The sequence below is a fragment of the Leptonychotes weddellii genome, chromosome 1 (assembly GCF_054177405.1).
Source record: "Leptonychotes weddellii isolate Sample4059 chromosome 1, ASM5417740v2, whole genome shotgun sequence".
In the NCBI taxonomy this organism is placed as follows: Eukaryota; Metazoa; Chordata; class Mammalia; order Carnivora; family Phocidae; genus Leptonychotes; species Leptonychotes weddellii.
In genome coordinates this window covers 114,480,881-114,501,789 of record NC_138369.1, presented here as the reverse complement: position 1 = coordinate 114,501,789, position 20,909 = coordinate 114,480,881, and the positions used below count along the sequence as shown (strand labels likewise).

General features: G+C 36.0%; 1 protein-coding gene, 1 long non-coding RNA gene and 1 other non-coding gene across 3 annotated transcripts in view; 1 reads left to right on the top strand and 2 right to left on the bottom strand.

The window, feature by feature from the left end:
• The window catches only part of PIK3CA (phosphatidylinositol-4,5-bisphosphate 3-kinase catalytic subunit alpha), an 85,268-nt gene that overhangs the window by 39,686 nt on the left and 24,673 nt on the right, over positions 1 to 20,909 (bottom strand). The gene's annotated exons all lie outside the window — the stretch shown is intronic.
• On the bottom strand, positions 11,117 to 11,312 carry LOC115945084 (U2 spliceosomal RNA). Its single transcript, XR_004079563.1, has one exon. It is a non-coding gene; the product is annotated as a U2 spliceosomal RNA (small nuclear RNA).
• Positions 18,435 to 20,909, top strand: part of LOC145723347 (uncharacterized) — a 24,867-nt gene continuing 22,392 nt past the window's right edge. The window contains exons 1-2 of the long non-coding RNA XR_014148270.1: positions 18,435 to 19,460; positions 20,433 to 20,486. This is a non-coding gene — a long non-coding RNA (uncharacterized LOC145723347). The remainder of the gene's footprint in view (positions 19,461 to 20,432; positions 20,487 to 20,909) is intronic.

Below are 20,909 nucleotides of genomic sequence, written 5' to 3'. Positions count from 1 at the left end.
CATCTCAGAGTCTCATATATCCCCTAAGAATTAGCAAAAGAGAAGTCTAGTATAGTAGAGAGATCACTGGTTCTAATCTTTATCCTACTATAGTATATTTATAGTCAGTTAACAATTATTAAATACTCAAGACACACGTTCTCATTAAGAGAATAAATGTGATCATAGCCATAAAACACTTGGGAGATCCTGGAACGCAGGCACTGGTTGACACTGTGGTCGTACTAAATAGAAGAGAGAGGATGCTAACTTTCTTATTTGTCTTCTTATGTCAGGCCCTACTCTGTACAAACCATTACCTCAGAGCTCACATGAACAGAAGCGTAGAAGAGGGGAATGGAACTAACATTGCTAGTCAGTATATATCATGCACTCAGGTGGCAATAACCCTTTCAGGATAGGATTTACCATTTTACATATGAGGAAACTGAAGGTCAGAAAAGTGAAGTTATTTGCCACCAGTAAATGTTAGATAACGGATTTTGAATCCAGGGCTAGATGATTTCAAAGTGCACACTGTAACCATGCTGCTCTTTGGGCTTCAGTTATGGCCAGGTAATACTCATTGGTGGTGAATAAGAAAATGGGCTCTAAAGTTACACTGGATTCAAATTCTCACTGCCTTAGTAAATAGCTGCCTTGAGCAGTTTAATTCATCTCACTGAACTTCATTCTCCCCATCCCGTTTTGTTAAGTTGGGATAATGGCAGAAAATTCATCAGATTGCTGTATTAGATGAGGTAATATATGAAAAACATGTAAGCAAAGAGACTGGCATACAGTAAGCATTCAGTAAATGTTAAATATTAATAAACCTGTAAAGTACACCCACACTACCTTTTCAAGCTATTATGAATTATCCAGGGCTGGCACCAGATAGGGATGGGAAAAAGAGGTTTGAGTTCTTTTACAGAGGGAGGCAAGTAAATAAGGAGTCTTATAAAGGAGTGCTAGTTTTAAAAGCTGAACTTTGAAGGTAGCACTGGTAATGCAAGGCTCACAGCTGCCTCTAGTTCCCTGGACTCCTAATATTCCTATTTAAATGGTACAGCTATCTACAGCTTAAGTAAGGAATCCCTTGCTAACCCCCTCCACCTTTTTTTGGAGAAATATCTACTTGTGCTGGGCTCTGAGCTAAATATGCTATGAAAACTAAGGTAAATAAAATGCTTTCTCTTCGGTTGTTGAGGGACTCATAGTTCATTGGGGAATGAAAGCCAAGAACAACTTTGACAATGGAAAATTGTAGGACAGAATATGAACTTTAGTAAAGTCACAGGAAATCTCCAACTGCTTGAGGAGGTTAGGGAAGGCATGAGAGAAGTAAAATTTAAGTAGAATATTATAGATTAGTAGGGATCTTGCAGGGAAGGTAAGGGGTAGCTTGGACATGGGGGAGCTAGATGAGGAAAGTGTTTTAGATTGCCACAAGAGTATGTGTGCAAAGTCACAGACCATGAGAGAACGCAGCCTGTTACCAGCAATACAAGTTGTTTTTTATTACTTGAGTCTGAAGTGCATGGGAATAGGTAGGGTGTGTGGCAAGGAGGGAGAGGGGAGAAGTAGGCAGGGGCCAGAAAGGTGGGCAGACTCCTTGTTAAGGAGTTTGAATTTTATGTAGTATGCTGTAAGTAAAGGGAGTCTTCTAAAGTATTTTGAGTGAAAGAATGACATGACATTTTTTTCATGATTTTAAATTTCATATTAAAAACTATTTCTCTTCAAATACAGGATATAATCAAATAAGCATTAAACCAAGGTGTAAAAATGGTATCTTCTCAATTCCTCTAATTTGGGGGGAAAAAATCCCTAAAGTTAAGAAATCAGCATATATACATGTAACATTTTAAATAAAAGGGCCTTTACACTACAGAAGAAATTAAATGCTGATAAAGAAGGTGGAATTACCCAAATGTAAGTGCATAATCTATTTACAAAGGAACTTATTTGAAAAGCAATAGAGGGGGAGAAATCACCATAAAGTTAATATTTAAAATAAGAATCTCTGCAATTTGGCAGTTTGAAGTCACAAACATGTATTTACTAAAAATAAAATACTTTAAGAGTAAGGAACTACTCTATTGTTTTTTTCTTTTCTTTTCTTTTTACAAACCCTTGTGTTGAGAGCTGACTTTCCATAGACTGCAGCAAGCTATATTCCCCTGCTATGTGGGAAACCCAGACCCAGAAACAGGGTCTGCCAATTGGTTAGCACCAGGTTCCCCATGAATGTGTACTCAGTGACCCGTGAGGGGCAGCCCCCTTTCTGGCTGTGCCTCATTTTCTGGGACAAGGGGCTCTGCACGGGACCCTGGCCTTGACACTGCTGGCCTTTTGAGTTCAGAATGCCAGGACTAAATATTCATATACTGAAAAATCGCAATTATTCAGGACTCTTAGGAAATAAATCGGTTTTACTTATCCTAACTTTTTATATATCTAATGATAAGCTATTTCAATTGGGGTGTTCCTGCTTTCTTAAAAAGTATATATAACTCACAATCTCCCCTTTTCTTGATGAATTACAGTCCTCATTATAAAACCAATTACTTTGCTACTCTGAAACACAATACAGCAAAGCACTTCAGTATTATTGAAGAGTCTGAGTGTATTTTTGGCCCTATCCCCAGTGACCCCAGGTTGGAGATGATGCTTTTTAAAATGGCCCCCCCCATCTCCTTGTTTTCCAGTAGTCAATGGTCACTTTTCAGCTGTGGCCCCCTGCCTGTGATAGTAGCCTCCTCTTCTTCAGTTACTCATTTCTATAAGCATCAACACTGACTACCATTTTATAAAAATCTCTAGACTAGAGACCAACAGACCAAATGGTGACTGAACTTAGGAGCACAACATATGTAACAGACACCTTGCTGGTCGGAGATTTTGTTTACTTCCTTGTTCTGGTGTTAACATTACTGTTAAAAACTGTGTTTGGGCAGGAGACACTGAAAGTCTTTAGTGCTTAGAAGGCTTGAACCCCCATTCGTTTCTTGGTATGGGCTGGATCTGCATTAGCAGTCCAAGTGAGGGCAATGGTATTGCTCAGCTGGAGTAAAGACAACTTTAAGCACAAAATAAGCAGCAGAAATGAACAGTAGAAAACAGTCTCAGACTCGCCACTGTCACTTGACTTTTGTAAGTTGAGGGTTTCTTAATTCACTGGACAATTTAATTTAAACATCTAATGTGTGCTCTTTCAGCCCAAGAAGACAATGACATTTTGACAATTTGTTTTTTAACTCCTAAATTCAAAGCCTTTCCTTGCCCACATGCCAAATCCAGCTCACCACCTGCTTTTGTTAAATAAATTTAAATGGGAATCCCACCAATAAATTGTGTTCATATATTGTCAATGATGCTTTCCCACTACAACAACAGAGTTGAACAGATGCTATAGAGACGTGGGGCTTAAAACATTTAATATCTGGTCCTTTACAGAAAAAGTTTGCTGGCCTCTGATAAGGTATCAGAATTACCCAATAAATCAACCTGAGAATTTTCTTTCTTTTTTTAAGATTTATTTATTTATTTGAGAGAGAAAGAGCATGTGTGTGAGGGGAGAGACAGGGAGATGGAGAGAGTCTCAAGCAGATTCCCTGCTGAGCATGGAGCCCAATGTGGGGCTCAATCTCAGGACCCTGAGATCATGATCTGAGCTGAAATCAAGAGTCGGATGCTTAATAACTAAGTCACCGAGGTGCCCTCACGGAAAATTTTCTAAATGGACATCACTTAATAAATCATCCCTAACCCTGCCTTTTGGACCACAATCCTACACTTTCACTCGAAGTCCTTCAGGGCTGAGGTGGAGAGGAAGCATTAATTTTAAGCCAGTGAAGTTAAAATCCTGAAATAGGAAAGTATCTCAGAAGTCACTATACTGAATATTTTCAGTGTTGGGAGATCACTATCTGAAATAGAAGTTTTTGTGGAGCACTTCTAAAGTTATCCCAAAACATTATTTCTAAACTTCTTCATTCCATCATTTCTGCCTTTTCTATCTCTTCACATGCTTGTCAGCTATTAGAATTTTCTCTGGGTCTTTTTACCCCCAATTCCTTTAACCATAATTCAAGCGATAGTTTACCATCATCTTTGCCATCACTTAAAGTGTTCTTCTGCTCATTAATATTCATCTCAAAATGCAGCAACCAAAATCTAGTATGTACCTATGAATTATGAGTCTCTATAAATACATCCTAAGACTGCAGAAACCTTTTCTAACTTGATTACTTTAAAATATAATGTATACTTTAGATATTTTTATTCAGGTTTCAATTTCAAAAGTGTATTATATTTAAAAGTTATTTGTTTTTAAAGTAATCAATATTACATCTGCATCACAAAGTCATTAAAATAAGAAAGCTATTTTGAAGTGTACACCTGGAAATTCAGGGGGGATATCTATACTGACTCCACTGGCAGCTTACTCACCTCAGACAGCCTTAATCTGTTAAAATAAGCAGCTTGTGTTTTCTAGATATCTGTGTTCCACAAATATAGAAACTTTGTAAGTATTTACTGAATGAACAAAAGTTTTACAAATACTTATTTCTTATTTAACTGATACATTCAACCAATGTTATTTGAGTTAATGGACACATTACTAAAGGAGTATATTTAGATATATGTTGACAAGGTATTTTCCACCCTCATTCTCAGAGAGGTCAACGGGAAAATATTAACATGTAGTTTTGTTGCTAATCAGTTGCACCTTTTTATTTGCTCATTAACTAGAAAATATACTTTCCTGTTTTAAATTACCAAATGAATCCTTACTTTATTCTGATTTAGAACAAAATAAAAAATTTGCCTCTATACTTGCTAAAGAAATAACATGATAAAAATCTGGATTAATAATTCTATGATCTGGTTACTTTCTTTAAAAGCTATTTTAAATATTTCCAGTTAATTACTCTTTCTTAATGTTGCCTCTTAACATATATGTCTTTGATTGTACCTTAATACATTCTTGTTAAAATTATCTATTTCCATATTTGACTTCCTACTAGACTATGAACTTTTTCCGGATAGGATCTTTTTGGGGTCACTACAGTCCTACAGCATAAGAAGTAGGAAATCTAAATTGTAAAGTTATCCCAGGGAAAGTTCCAGGGCCTGAAACAAAGAGAAGTAGCAATAGTAATAGAAGAAAGAGATGGACGAAGACAGCTTATAAAGGGAAATCAAAAGCACTGAGAGACTAACTGGGTTTGAAGGATAAGAAGCATAATTTTAAACAAATTTCACTGCAGTGGAAATGCATGGGAAGCAAGTGTTTTTCGGTACAATTTTTCATGAGCCCCAGTTAGGGCCTCTAAAATTCTCTTCCTCCAAGAGTCACTGAGCTGTTGTTGGAGTGAGTCCAAAGGGACAGCTGTAATATACACTAGTGCTGGAAGGATGCATTTTATCCACTTCTTTCAAAATGCTGTCCTTCACCGACCTTTACAAGCTGACCATGAGAAAACAGATTTAACTCATTCTCTTAGTTATTCAGAGAGAGACCTTAACAACTTCAGGGTGGAAAATCAAGTTCTCATGACTGGTATGTAGAAAATTAAAATTCCTTTAGAAGGGGATATAATTTATTTTCACTATTAAATTCACAGTGCTGTGAAATACACTTCAGAGATTTAAAAATACATTTCAGGGGCGCCTGGGTGGCTCAGTTGGTTAAGCGACTGCCTTCGGCTCAGGTCATGATCCTGGAGTCCCTGGATCGAGTCCCGCATCGGGCTCCCTGCTCGGTGAGGAGCCTGCTTCTCCCTCTGACCCTCCCCCCTCTCATGTGATCTCTCTCTCTCATTCTCTCTGTCTCAAATAAATAAATAAAATCTTTAAAAAAAAAAATACATTTCAGAGATTTAATGATTTATTTAAAACAAGGGTTCCCAAATATGAGGTCCATAGATGAGCTTAGGAAGGGTCTGTGCTACTGAATTTTTAAAAAAATGACAAATAAGGTCTAAGTCAGTAATGCCTATGCCAATGTAGACTTTTTTTAGAAGACTTTATTTATTTATTTATTTATTTATTTAGAGAGAGCGCGCACATGAGTGGCGGGGGGGGGGCGGGCAGAGGGAGAGGGAGAAGCAGATCCTGGCTGAGCAGGGAGCGCAACGCAGGGCTGATCCCAGGACCTTGAGATCATGACCTGAGTCGAAGGCAGACGCTTAACTGACTAAGCCACCCAGGTGCTCCTGTGGACTTTTGATTATCAATAAATTCGTGAACGAGGCCTTTATTAAGGTGGGTTAAAAGAATCCATCGTGGGGGTGCCTGGGTGGCTCAGACAGTTAAGTGTCTGCCTTCAGCTCAGGTCATGATCCCAGGGTCCTGGGATCTAGCTCCGCATCGGGCTCCCTGCTCAGCAGGAGGCCTGCTTCTCCCTCTCCTACTCCCCCTGCTTGTGTTCCCTCTCTCTCTCTGTCTCTATGTCAAATAAATAAAATTAAAAAAAAAAAAAAGAATCCAGTGTGACTAGCAGAACTGAATGGGATAAATAAGCATAAGAGTCACTAATGAAGTATAGATTAATAAATACCTGATCTTAGATTATTAAATAATGAATTTAAATTCTATGTTTTATATAGATATAAAGAAACCTTACCAAATCTCAAAATATGTAGTCACTAATTTCCCCAATTTGAACTTCAAAAATTCAAATTTTAGTGTGGGATAAAATTTCTTAAAATTTAAGCTCAAAAAGAGACTAAATATTAATAGAGGTGATAGAAATATAGACAGGATTATGAGGAAAAGCAAACATAGTTAAACAATGTAGAAAATACAACAAAAGATATTTCATAATATAAAACCATTTAATAAGACAAATGACTCCACAGTGACATAGAGTTTTCCAGAGAATATTTCTTTTCTCTTTGTGAGGGACTCAAGGCAGGATTATCATATTTTCACATAAAACAAGCAGCAGGCAGTCAAAAGTCAATAGTAAATTAGGCAACTCTAGAAATGCCATTTATTTATTTATTTATTTATTTATTTTAAAGATTTTATTTATTTGACAGAGAGAGACATAGTAAGAGAGGGAACACAAGCAGGGGGAGTGGAAGAGGGAGAAGCAGGCCTCCTGCGGAGCAGGGAGCCCGATGCGGGGCTCGATCCCAGGACCGTGGGATCATGACCTGAGCCAAAGGCAGACGCTTAATGACTGAGCCACCCAGGTGCCCCTATTTTTTAGATCCAGATGGCAGTATTTGGTAAGTTATGATATCAAAATATAGAACTGAAAGAATGACTAGTACTTCAAATGAAAAATACCTTAATATTTTGCCTTATTTTTCTAGTAGTAGAATACTTTTGCTCTAATTCTTTGATTCCTCCTTATTAACCAGCCCACCTTGTGACTGATGGCATGTATTGATAAGACAGGTGGACAGAATTAAGGGTGCCTCTTTCTGCCCAAAGAAAAGGACAAAGCTAATGATTCCATAAGGAAAATCTAACCAGTGACTTGAGCTTTAACATCTTAATACCGGGAACAAATAATCAACGGAGCTGAAAACATTTTAGAAACCTCTACATTTTTTTTCAACTATGGTATTATTCAGTGTTTAGTAGCAAAGAAAACAACATATATGAACCCAGTCTAGTTCCAGGGGTAGAGCAGAAATGGTTTAACCAGTGTTTTTGCTTTTGTTCAGATCACTCCTCCATCATCTTCAGCTCTACTGACCCTATGGAGAACTCTGCAATTCTTTTTTTTTTTTTTAAGATTTTATTTATTTATCTGAGAGAGAGCAGGGTGAGGGGTGGAAGGGACATAAGGATAGTGAGAAAGAGTCCTAAGCAGCTCCGCCCTAAGTGTGGAGCCCAACATGGGGCTGGATCTCACAACGCTGAGACCACAACCTGAGCCGAAAGCAAGAGTCCATCGCCTGACTGCCCCATGCAGGTGCCCCAAGAGAACTCTGACATTCTTTTTTTTTTTTTTTTAAGATCTTATTTATTTATTTGACAGAGAGAGAGACACAGTGAGAGAGGGAACACAAGCAGGGGCAGAGGGAGAAGGAGAAGAAGGTTTCCCATGGAGCAGGGAGCCCAATATGGGGCTTGATCCCAGAACCCTGGGATTATGACCTGAGCCGAAGGCAGACGCTTAACGACTGAGCCACTCAGGTGCCCCGGGAACTCTGCAATTCTTTAGACTTCTCCAAGAGTTTCCTTATTTCCACAAAGTGAATAAAAATAGTTATTACCTCATAATGATTGAAAAGAGTTAAGTGAAACAATACATGTAAAATCCTAGCATACAGTGCCTGGAGCATGGAAATTCAATAAAGGTTCCCTCTCTTATCTATTGGATCCATGCTATCTAGATCCATGGGTCCAGAAAGGAGCCAGAACTTTAGTGTTTCAGGATTATTTTATAATTATTAAAAAATATTTTGATGCAGAATATTTTACTTATGTCTTTGAAATCTGTACAAATGTCTCTGTCCTCATCTTTATATTTGTTTCTGTCTTCTTACTGAACTGCAAAATTCCTAAAGGATGAAACCTTTATCTGTTTTTTTTTTTTTTTTTAAGATTTTATTCATTTATTTGAGAGAGAGAGCGAGCACATGAGCAGGGGAAGGGGCAGACGAGAGGGAAAGCAGACTCCTGGCTGAGCGTGGAGCCCTACTGGGCTTGATCCCAGGACCCTGAGATCATGACCTGAGCCAAAGTCAGATGCTTACCTGACTGAGCCACCCAGGCGCCCCTGAGGCCTGTCTCTATTTAAATCAGTTTATACACTCTCAGTAGAGCATAAGCATTAAATGGACATTTGATATATTTCAATGATAAAACATAAAAACAATCAAATACAAGTCAACACGAGACATAAGAAAATAGCAGAAGAAATATATACAAAAATTCTTATTTTAGAATTATGCTATACGTAATTGGCAAAATCTACTTCTTTACATGTATACGTGAGATTATATTGATTTTTTTATTTAAAGAAAAAGAGGGAAATGCAATGAATGTTAGAGATAAAAATGCAAAGTCATAGTAACAAATATTTTTGGTTCTTGGACTGAAAAAAAATGACCAGTTAGGAAAAGAGAGAAGTGAAAGGGTATTACATAGACCATACCACTGATTTTCTCTTCATATTAAATAAATGCCTTTTAATCATATTTGGTTTGATTGAAAATAAGCAGGAATGATTTTTTTGGGGGCTAAAAACCAACAACACAGCTCATCTCCTACATTAAGTAATATACTATCTGGTTCACTGAAGCAATGCTTAAAGGAAATTTGGCATAATGTGGAGAGTAACTTTTTAATGAGAGAAAAAAACACTTTCTTTATAAATCATTACAAACTATTCTCTTTTATATATAGAGAGAAGTAACCCTAAAGTATTTAAATTTTACAGCTGTATCTGCATCTTGAGGGGCCAAAAGTATACTTCAACAAAACAGGGAAAATAGAACCCCAATTATGTATCTGGTTGTCTCCATGAAAATTTAACCAATATGAGATCATTGAAGAGACCAGCCCAGCAAGAAAGGAAGGAAATGCAAAATATGGAGGGGGTTCTTGAAATGTTACTATTTTCTGCTAAACAAACATCTTAGTTCCCAGGGAACATAAAAAAAGGACCTGAAAGCTTAACCTTTTACAAGTAAGTTTATAACCAAACTTATTACTGATGATAACTAAAATATGGGGCTCATAGTCCTTTGTAATTTCCCTTTACAAATGACACTCATGTACCATATACTTCAGGAACAAAAGCAATTTATTATTTGGTATTGCACAGATGGTGCCAGCCACACATTGTTTCTTTCTTGATTTATGGGTTAAGAAAAAAAGTATAAAAGGGATCTACTTTTCAGCTTAAAATCAATATGAAAACTAACTCTCCCTGTTTTTCTTTCAAAAGCCTGGGGGCTTCACCAAAAAAAAATTCATTCTTTCTTGCCCTAAAGAAGCTAACACCATCCTGGACTTGGTTGATTTGTAAAATTGTTATTTCCTGGCTGCTAATGATAGAGAAAGAAGAGACAAAAAGTACATCATCCAGGTCCTAGCTAGATAAATTCATTGGGAAGCTTAAGAGTATCTAGATTAAACATCTTAAATAAGAACATCTAGAAAAAGGTAACTGTAGCAATGTGTCTTCCAGCTCACTTGACTATTCTTTTAAAGACCTGTAACAAACTGAAGGCAAGATGTTTCCATAAGCCACCAGGAATAAGAACTTACTTCTCTTAAGTTTATCAAATGACTTTTTCTTTTTTCTTTATGTTTTTTCTTGTATAGTGCAAATGCCTTTGTAAGCCTTTCCATGTCTTTGAATACCTCAACAATCTTCTTCCAAGTCTTCCTGCCACTATGGGTTAGGGTGGATGAACTTCTGGAAAACACTTGCATCACACTATTCCCTTTTGTTTTCTCTATTCATCAAGAATGAACAGCTACCTTATTTCCTTATATCATGGAATGAAGACATAGTTTAATTTCTACCGGGGCTTCTAGTCAAGTACTATTCCTTCTGGTGGTAGCTCTCTAGTGTCTAGATGCATTAAAACTTATTTGCATTCCACTACTGATTAACCTTATGGTTTTTCTTCACAATGATGAAAAAATGAGTCTTGTATACCAACCTTCTACTGCCATTATAAAGTGAAACTTGGGTTAGCTACAGATTTCTCAGTAGATCCAGTTGTTCTCTCTTCCTTGTACAGAACAGGTAGTTTGTGTCCACAAAGAGAAAAGAATCCCAAAATGATAAAATAGTAAATGTTCAGTCTAGTCCAGTCCAATAAAGACAGCTACCTTTGACTGGCGGTACTAGCAGACAATAGATTCACCTAATTGAATCCAGACATATTTCATAGAAAGTCTCTTTGCTTTGGAGTATTATTTTCATTTCTGACCAACTCAACATTCTAAACTCAAAATCTGCCATCTGCTCCATTTTCTGACAATAACAGAATATTTAGTATTTAATAGTAATGGTGAAAAAACTCCACTGCAAGTAATTATTGACCAACTTTAATAGTGATTTATCATCCTTCAATATTTGATCTCTGATAAAGGGGCTACTTCACTAAAGCAAAATTTGAAGTAATGCTGAACAGCTGTTTGGCAAGCCAAGGACACAGATCTCCCAGAAGTGCAATGAGAGAGAGAGGAGCTTATTTTCAGCACAAGCACCACCTAGCTAAGATGTGAACAGGAGAGTTCTATGAGTGATAGCAACAGCAATGTGGAGGCATGTAAACACAAATATTTTAAACTGATAAGAACAGATACTACACTTGATCTTAGCCAAAAGGCCGAGAAGCGATAAAACACAAATATTTTAAAAATCAATTTTTTGGGGGGGCCTGGGTGGCTCAGTCGTTAAGCGTCTGCCTTCAGCTCAGGTCATGATCCCAGGGTCCTGGGATCGAGCCCCATGTCTGGCTCCCTGCTCAGTGGGAAACCTGCTTCTTCCTCTCCCACTCCCCCTGCTTGTGTTTCCTCTCTCGCTGTCTCTCTCTCTGTCAAAAAATAAAATCTTTAAAAAAATAAAAATAAAAATCAATTTTTGTAAGCCACTACAATATGGGCAACAGTACTTCAGAATCCACTTAATGATGAGAGAGAAATAGTAGATGGTCTTCACTTTGCCTCTTTAAACATTTACTGTTCACTTATACTTAACATGGTGTAATATACCACATATCTGAAAAGCTATAGTTATATACCTTAAAATGATAGCAATGAGAATGACAAATTGAAATGGGAGTAACTGTGTAAAAATAGCAACATAAGTTATCAGTAAGTAGAATATTTCTATTTTATTCACTGATGTTCAATATGTCATCTGTTGACCACTTAAGGCATATTATTAAACAATAAATTACCTTATAATAATTCAATGAGTTAAAGTGCTTTCTTAAAAATGTATCACCTGACAAAAACTTATAAACCAGTTATTTAACCTAAGTCATTAAACTATTATCCCAACAACTGCTTCATACATTACAGTTTATTACATAATCTTGCTGAAATTGAAATAAAGGCACAGAGTGAGATGTAAGAAAGTTTGAAACAGAGAAGTTAAAGGAGCTAAAGTTCTAAACTTTCACTACGGAGTAATAACTCAAGAAAGCGAATGAATGTAAAGATTAAAGTGAAGAGAGAAGGGAATGTTCTGGAGTTGGAGAGAGATCTCGTGGAGGACAATAATGGAGACTTTTGAGTCTGTGCTCAATAATGGAGAATGCTGATGTGAAAATGTGGAAAGCATCTATTATGGTACATAAAGAGTACATTCAAAGCTCTATTTCTTAAATGGCAAGGTTAAGGTTAAACTAAAACTAGACCATAAACTTTTATTTACATATTTATTTTAAAAAGATTGATTTATTTAAGAGAGAGCAAGTGAGCATGAGCGGGGGGGTGGGGGGGGAGGGGGCAGAGAGAGAAGCAGACTCCCTGGGAGCAGGGAGCCCAATGCGGGACTCCATCCCAGGACCCTGGGATCATGACCTGAGCCAAAGGCAGATGCTTAACCGAATGAGCCACCCAGGTGCCCCTAGACTATAAACTTTTAGCTTCATCTAGTCAATACTAATAATTTCTATTACTTGATAGTTGCCTAATGGTCTAAGGAATCACAATCTGATAATCTCATACCAATTTGGTGGGGAATAAGAAAAAAAGGCAGAGCAAAAATTCTTTAAAGAATTCCCACTATCAATACTGCAAGTCAGAAATTCACCTTTTGTCACAAAGACCTCAAAATGATAAAGTTTTTTTCAAAGATAAAAGTATGGGTTCTATATTTATAGCATAATTAATGAAACCAAAATAATTAGCTTACTAGGTTAAAAAATCTACTTTCACATCTCTAGGAATCAGCTAATTAAAACCTGTGCTTGGTTCCTTTGTTCCAATTGGCTTTACAATACTAGTGTTCTTACCCATCACTAGTCTACTCACAATGGTATCATTAGCACTAAGACCCAAATAACAGTGCTGTATTTATGACTGCACTTTAGTTTACACAAAAGCAAAATTCTGAGAAGAGCATGAGTCATTATCCCCAGGGTAAAAAAATAATGTTTCTTTGGTCAGAATATGAAACTTATTACTGAAACCAGTAATTTAGCCTAGAAATTCCTTTTCTGAATAAATGGAACAGAATGTTTCTTTTCTCTATTTGAACACTCCAAAACTAGCAGAACTGTCCATCTGTCTGCTTTTACTACTCTACATATCTGGTGTGTGGTGACAGAAAAACAACCTTTAGTCTAACTATTTTCAGTACTGCTCTTTTGTTTTGTCCTGTCAGAATGTCATCTTCCCAGGACAAAATACAGAGAGACACACAGACACACACACACAAACACACACCCCTCTCCCTCACTATTTGGGTAATCTATTACTAAGTCACTGTAAAATATATAGAGAACATTCTAAAAGTGGATATTTATTTCCATAATGTTAAATGTTAGAAACTTCTCAGGTTCATATTTTATATCTCACCTTAAAATATCTTCATAATTAAAAGGTAAAAGTTAAAAAGATAAGGAATTATTAGGGTGCTTGGGTAGCTCAGTTGATTAAGCATCTGCCTTTGGCTCATGTCATGGTCCTGTGGTCCTGGGATTGAGCCCATGTTGGGCTCCCTGCTCAGTGGGGAGTCTGCTTCTCCCTCTGTCTGCTGCTCCCCCTGCTTGTGCTCTCTCTCTCACTCTCTGTCTCTAATAAATAAAGTCTTTAAAAAAAAGATAAGCAACTATTGATGTTTTAAATGATTTAAAGTTTTTCCCCAAATTTTCCCAAAAACAAGTCAAAATAATCTTTCTAGGATATTTTTCTGGCCGCCTTCAATTGTTTCTTTTGTTGGTACCTCTTACTTTGTTTATTCATGATATCACCACTCTCTCAATCTCTAAGGTTGGACACTTTGGAGATCTCAGCTCCTTTTGCATGATATCACTTTCCCCATTAAACCACCCACAAACTCATCACTTTTGGGGGGAGCATCTCTATCACTACTAAACTCTAAAGAGTTCTCATATGGAACAATGATAGGTCTCTAATTCAACAAGCATTTGTAAAGCCACTGCTATCTACAAGACACTGACAAAGTGAAGAGGGGAAAAAACCATTCACATGTGTATATAAGTGAAGATGAAAACCTTTATTACCTTACAATCTACAAGGCAGAATATAGTAATTACAGGAGAAAGTGTACATATGTGCTTGTTTAAGGGAAAGAAGCTTAATGACTGGTAGGATTTCTGATAGGTACAAAATGAGGAGCAGGTTAAGTGTGCAGTAAGAGCTAAGGCAAAAAGCCCTGAAAACACAGTATTCAATCCCCTCCCCCAATTGCCTATCCAGTGTCACTAAAACTGGCTACCTAAAACATGTATCTAATCACATCACTACTCAATTAAAATAATATGGTGAGTTTCTGTTATCTAGAATATACTTCAAACTCAAAGCCTCAGCAACCATTACAACTATGCTCTGTCCTTATGCTTTTTCCCCACACTCCAAAGCTCTAATCTTTCTAGATCAATCTTTTTCCTTTATAGTTTTCTTTGCCTTTGTAAGGGTCCATGATCTTTCTTCTACATCTATTCCCATTCACTGCCATTTCAATCATACCTTTCCTTTAAATTCAGCCCAATGCCTTCCCTTCTGTCCCTTCACAGTCTCACTAAACTTGGTTTATAATTCCAGATTAACTTTAGAATCATTTTGTGAAATTCAAAAACAAAGATCAAAGCAAGCTTGTTTGTATTTTGATTGAGAAACTATGATTTGTACTAATTTAGGGAGAACTGACGTTTTTACAAGCTATCTTTCCTATTCAAGGATGTACTTACACTTATCTAAGTCTGTTTTTCAATGTTCCTTAGTAGTTACTTTTTAATTGTACTATAATTAACATACAGTGAACTGCACAAGCACTTTTTATATCCATGTAACCACCATACAAAACAAGATACAGGACATACTATTAACCTGGAACATTACCTCATGCTCTTTTCCAATTCATTTCTCTCTCTGCCCCTAGATTACTGCATTTTGATTTCTGTAATCATAGGTTACTTTTACAGGTTCTTGACCTCATATAAATTGAATCACAGTGTACACTCTTTTGTGTTTGGCTTCTTGCTTAACATATTGTATCTGAGATTTATCCACGTTGTTAATGTCTCAGTAATCAATTCTTTTAAGTTGCCATGTAGCAGTCCAAAATATATTTCAACTTGTTTATCCATTCTCCAGTTTTTGAATATATGGGCTGTTTTGGCTTTGGCCATGAACATTCTTATATCAGTTTTTTTGTTTTTGTTTTAGTGGACATATACTTTTTTTTTTTTAAAGATTTTATTTATTTATTTGAGAGAGAGAATGAGACAGAGAGAGAGAATATGAGAGGGGGAGGATCAGAGGGAGAAGCAGACTCCCTGCTGAGCAGGGAGTCCGATGCGGGACTCGATCCCGAGACTCCAGGATCATGACCTGAGCCGAAGGCAGTCGCTTAACCAACTGAGCTACCCAGGCGCCCCAGTGGACCTATACTTTTATCTCTTTTGGTAAATACTTAGGAGTAAAATTCTGGGTTATATGGTATGCAGACTGACTACTTATCCTTAAGAAGGCCTGCTTGCAAGGTTGGCCCCTGGTTGGTGTCTGTGAACTTGGATCATGGATTTTGAAAGACTTTCCACCCCCTATGTGATAAAAGTGGCTCACTCTGCCTGAATTATTTATGAAAACAATATGTTTTATGTTAAATACCTGCTTGCCTTCTGGAATTTGGGTATGTGCTGGGCAGAGGGATCAGCCTCCAAGTATTTGTGTACTAAATCTAACAAGCTTCCCTGGTTGTCTATGTTTCATACATGTTGTCTCAACTTCTTGCTGGGGAAATTAAGTGTATCTTGTGACTCCACTGCAAGAGGACCCTTGGAACCTTGCACCTAATCTACCCTGAATTTCTCCCCATGCACCTTTTCCTTTTGCTGACTGTGGTTTGTATCCTTTTGCTGTAATAAACCATGGTCATAAGCATGATTACACAGAGTCCTATGAGTCCTCTTAGTAAACCATCAAACCTGGGGGTGGTCTTGGTGACCTCCCAAATACATAAGGTGAATGTTATGTTTAACTTTGTAAGAAACTGCCTACCAGTTCTCCAAAGTGACTGCCCATTTTGCATTCCCACCAGCAATAAATGAGAATTCCAGTTGCTCTCTATCCTCATAACTAGTTAGTGGTATCAGTTTTTCTATTTTAGCTATTCTAGTGGGTATGTAGTGGTGTATAAAAACACTATGGTTTTAATTTGCATTTACTGATGACTAATGATGTTGAAATTTTTTCATGTGCTTATTGGCCATTTGTTTATCTTCTCTGAAATGTCTGTTTGAGTCTTCACACATTTTTATATTAGGTAGTTGATTTTTTTAAAATGTTGACTTCAGAGGTTCTTTATATATTCTGGATATAACTTCTTTTGTCACTTATAAGTACTGAGAATATTTTTTCCCATTCTGTGGCATATCTATTCATTTTAATGTTGTCTTTTAATGAGCACAAATTTTTAATTTTAATAAAGTCTTATTTATCTCATTTTCTTTTATAATCAGCACTTCTTATGTCTTGTCCAAGAAATCTTTGCCTTCTTAAGTCTTAAAAGATTTCTTCATGTAAATTCTGCTACGCCTTACTAAGTTTATCTCTTAGATAAGTGATCTTTTTGTTAATTTTATAAATTAGTTCTTCTCTTCCATTATATAATTGGTTATTGTTCATATAAGGGAAAACTATGGTTTATTTATATATTAACATTATAATACCAAGAAGACATACAGGAAAAGGTGGATAAATATGACTAAAAGTAAAAAATCTGGTTTGGCAAAACTACCACAAACCAAATGGAAAGACCACTGGCAAACTGGTAATGATATATTTGTAATACATAGGACAAAAGGCTAATTTTTTTGGGTAATTTACAAATAGCTCAGATAAGTCAATTAGAAAAATATGAATAAGAAAACAGTACAAATACAGTTTGCAGAAAAGGAAATTTAAATGGGATAAGCTTAAGAAAATAATTTAAAAATACAAATAAAACAATGATATATTTCCATTTTTTACTTATCAGATTGAAAAACATTAAGCTTATTAAGTGTTAAGTGTCTGCCTTCAGCTCAGGTCATGATTCCAGGGTCCAGGGATGGAGTCCCGCATTGGGCTCTTTGCTCAGCAGGGGACCTGCTTCTTCCTCTGCCTGCTGCTCCCCCTGCTTGTATTCTCTCTCTCTCACCCCTCTCTCTTTGGCAAATAAATCAATAAAATCTTAAAAGAAAAACATTGGAGCTTGATGAAACCCATGACTACAAAGATAGTACTCTTAGAAAGTTGGTGGAAATGTAAACTTTCTAGAAGACAATTTTGACAAAATGATTCAAAATTTAAAATGTACGTATTCTTAGACTAGGCAATCCCACCACTAGGAATTTGTTATATGGCTATGTTTGTAAAAAATTCACCAAAAAGTAGGTTAAAGAATATTTAATGAGGCAATGTTCATAAAAGCAAAAGCTAGAAATAACCTATCAACAGGGGAATGGTTATGTAAATTATAGTAGTGCATTTCATGAAATACTATGCAGCTATTAAGATGAATGATATAGAACTGTATGTACTGATATGAAATGATCACCAAAATACAGTAAGGAGTCAAGAAAGAGCAACAGAGCAGTGTGTTTATAAAAAGGGAGGGAACAGACTTTTGATTTCAAAATATCAATGTAAAGACCTTTGTGCCCCAACTCACTCCTAAATAAGGAGAGTAAGAAAAACACCTTCTTTGATAAAGCTAGAAAATTGTCACCTTAAACCATAATATATAGACAGGGTTAAAAAAAAAAAAAGAATGATAAATGAGATGAAGAATATTAAATTAAGTGCCTATAGATAAAAAGGAAGCCAATTGTCACAGAACCTCAGAAAGGTTTGGGACTAGGAGATATTTGGAACTATTAGCATTCCAGGTCTCTAACTCCACCTAGTACAGTCAATGACTTCCCAATCCTTCAGAAATCAGAAGGTGTAGTTTCTGGAAAAATTAAACCCAACCGACTTTGGATTTAAATAGACACAGAAGTAGGTAAGGGTAAAGCTGTGACTAAAACCAGAAGATTACATGAAGTCTAATGAGACTCAAAGCCCCTTTCTTCAGTATACCTCTAGAACACAAGCAGGTCTACATAGGAGGTGGTAAATTTTCCCCAGAAAAGGATCCAAAACTGATTAACCTAGAGAAAGATCATGACATTTAGGGATTTCCTGCAGCACAGTCCACCAACAGACAAGAGTTCTGCCCTCAAACTCCACTTTCCACCAGCTTTTAATGATGTTTAAATATAAATGACATGTCGTCAAGGACTTTTATGCATTTCAGGAAAGTCTCCAATATTAAGGACAGAGACTAAAACATCATGGGAGTGCTGAGAAACAGAAAAAAATATCAAGGAAACTAAAATAGTCTAAGAAAAACTATTGTATATCACTAACCAGATGAAGAACCAGTAAGAAAAGAACAATTAGACAATAAAAGCTGAAAAAAAGTTCAATAAAAGTTTGAAGTTATAGTCAAGGCAATTTTCCAGAACGCAGAATAAAAAGATGAGTAAAAGGAGGGCAAGGTAAAAATATAGAAAAAGAAATCCAGGAAGTTTAATACCTGATTTGTAGGAATTCCAGAAAGAACAATGAAAACAGAGGTGAGAAAAATATCAAAAAAGAAAGGCAAGAAAATTTCCAAGAACTGAAGGATGTTAAGTCTGCAGAAAGCAAGGACCTACTTAGCGCACAGCACAATAAATGAAAAATACAATACCTTAAAACTTCAGAACACTAGGCACAAAGAGAAGATAATAAATACTTCCAAAGAGAAAAATAACTAAAAGATCAGGAGCCAGAATGGCACTGGACTACTAAACAGCACAACTGGAAGTTAGAAGGCAGTAGAGCAACACTGCAAAAATTCTGAGTAAAAATGATTTTCAATCTAGAATTCTACACTCACCTAAAATATCACATAATTGTAGGAATAGAAAATGACATATTCAGGCATGTAAAATCTCAAAAAATTTACCTCTCAGTTATCCCTTTTCAGGAAGCCATTAGAGGATATGCTCCTGTAAATGAGGGAATAAACCATGAAGGTATGGGGCACAGGAAATCAAGGCTCCAACACAGGAAGCAGGTGTAGGGAATTTCCAGGATGAGAGCAAAGAGAAGTCTTATGACAACAGCTGTGAAAGAGACCTAGGGAGCAGTCAAGATTAAATCAGAAAAACTGAAGGCTCTAGGAAGGATATCTTAGGAAAATAACCAAACTAATTATCTCACAGGTGAAAGATATTACAAAGATGGATTGAAGTGTGTGGGAAGAAACTCAGATAACAATGGTAAGTAAGCAAAATTTTTTAAAATGAGGTAATTATTTAATAAAAATAAAAAACAGAAAAGATATAACCACATGCACTATTTGCTTCATTACTGAATAATATTTATATGGTCATAATAATGAAAACACTAAGTGTGTATTTAACCAGTAATAACTAAATATATTAGGATGTGAGATAAGGCAAAATAAGGCATAAAAAGGATTAAAATCATGTTACAAGAAGAAATGAATGTCAAATATTGGTGGACCAAGAGATAGTGCCATACCCCATTATTATAAGCTAGAAAATATGAGCTGAAATAGTTGAAAGTGGTTTTCCTGAAGAATTACATAAGGCAAGACAAGTTCAGGGGAGAGGATGGGAAGAAGGAGTAGTAGCAAACTTTTAAATTAATCTTTCAGTAGTAATTTAAAATCACATGATTATATTTTTATTTCAGTTTATTTGAGGTAATTCAAAATTCCGTTCAATGTGTCTTGGTAAGTGTGTAACAGTTGTGAAAATTACACCATAATCAAGTTAAAAACAGTCAATTATCTATCCCTAAAAATTTTCTCCCTTTGTAGTCAATCCTCAATCCCCATTCTTATCCCAGGTCCTAGGTAACTACTAATCTGGTTTTTGTCACTGTATATTTTTCTAATTCTGGCATTTTATACAACTGAAATCATTCAGTATGTAATCTTTTGTGTCTAGTTTCTTTCACTTAGCATGATGTTTTCATTTTTAGCATTTATATTTAGGTCTGGATCCATTTTGAATCAATTTTGGGGTTTGGTGTGAAGACCTTGTTAAGGATCTTTTTTTAAATTCCTCCAAATGGACATCTAGTCATTCTAGAACCATTTTTTGAAAAGATTCTTTCCCCCTTGAATTATATTAGCATCTTTGTAAAAAATCAATTATCCTATTAAGTATGGTTCTATTTCTAGACTCCAAATTTCTTCCATTTATCTATATGTCTCTCCTTAGGCTAATACTGAACCATTTTGACTACTGTCGCTTCACAGGAAGTCTAAACATCAGGTACTGTAAGTCCTCAGATTTTGTGCTTAAAATTTTTTTCTGCTACTTTATGCCTTTGCATTTCCACATAAATTTTAGAATCATATTGTCAATTTCTATGAAAAAGACTAGCAAGATTTTGACTGGGATTGTACTGACTCTATAGATCAAATTTTTTGAGAATTGCCATCCTTAAAACATTTAGTCTTCCAATTCAAAAACATGGTATATCTCTCAATTAATCTAGGTCTTAATTTCTGTCAGCAATACTTTGCAGTTTTCAGTGTACAGGTTTTGCATATCTTTTGTTGAATTCATTTCAAGGTAATTATATAATGCTACTGTGGTTTTGTTTTTGTTTTTTAATTTCATTTTTGGATAGTTCATTTCTAGTATATAGAAATACAATTAGTTCTTATTTATTATCTTGTATTCTACAGCCTT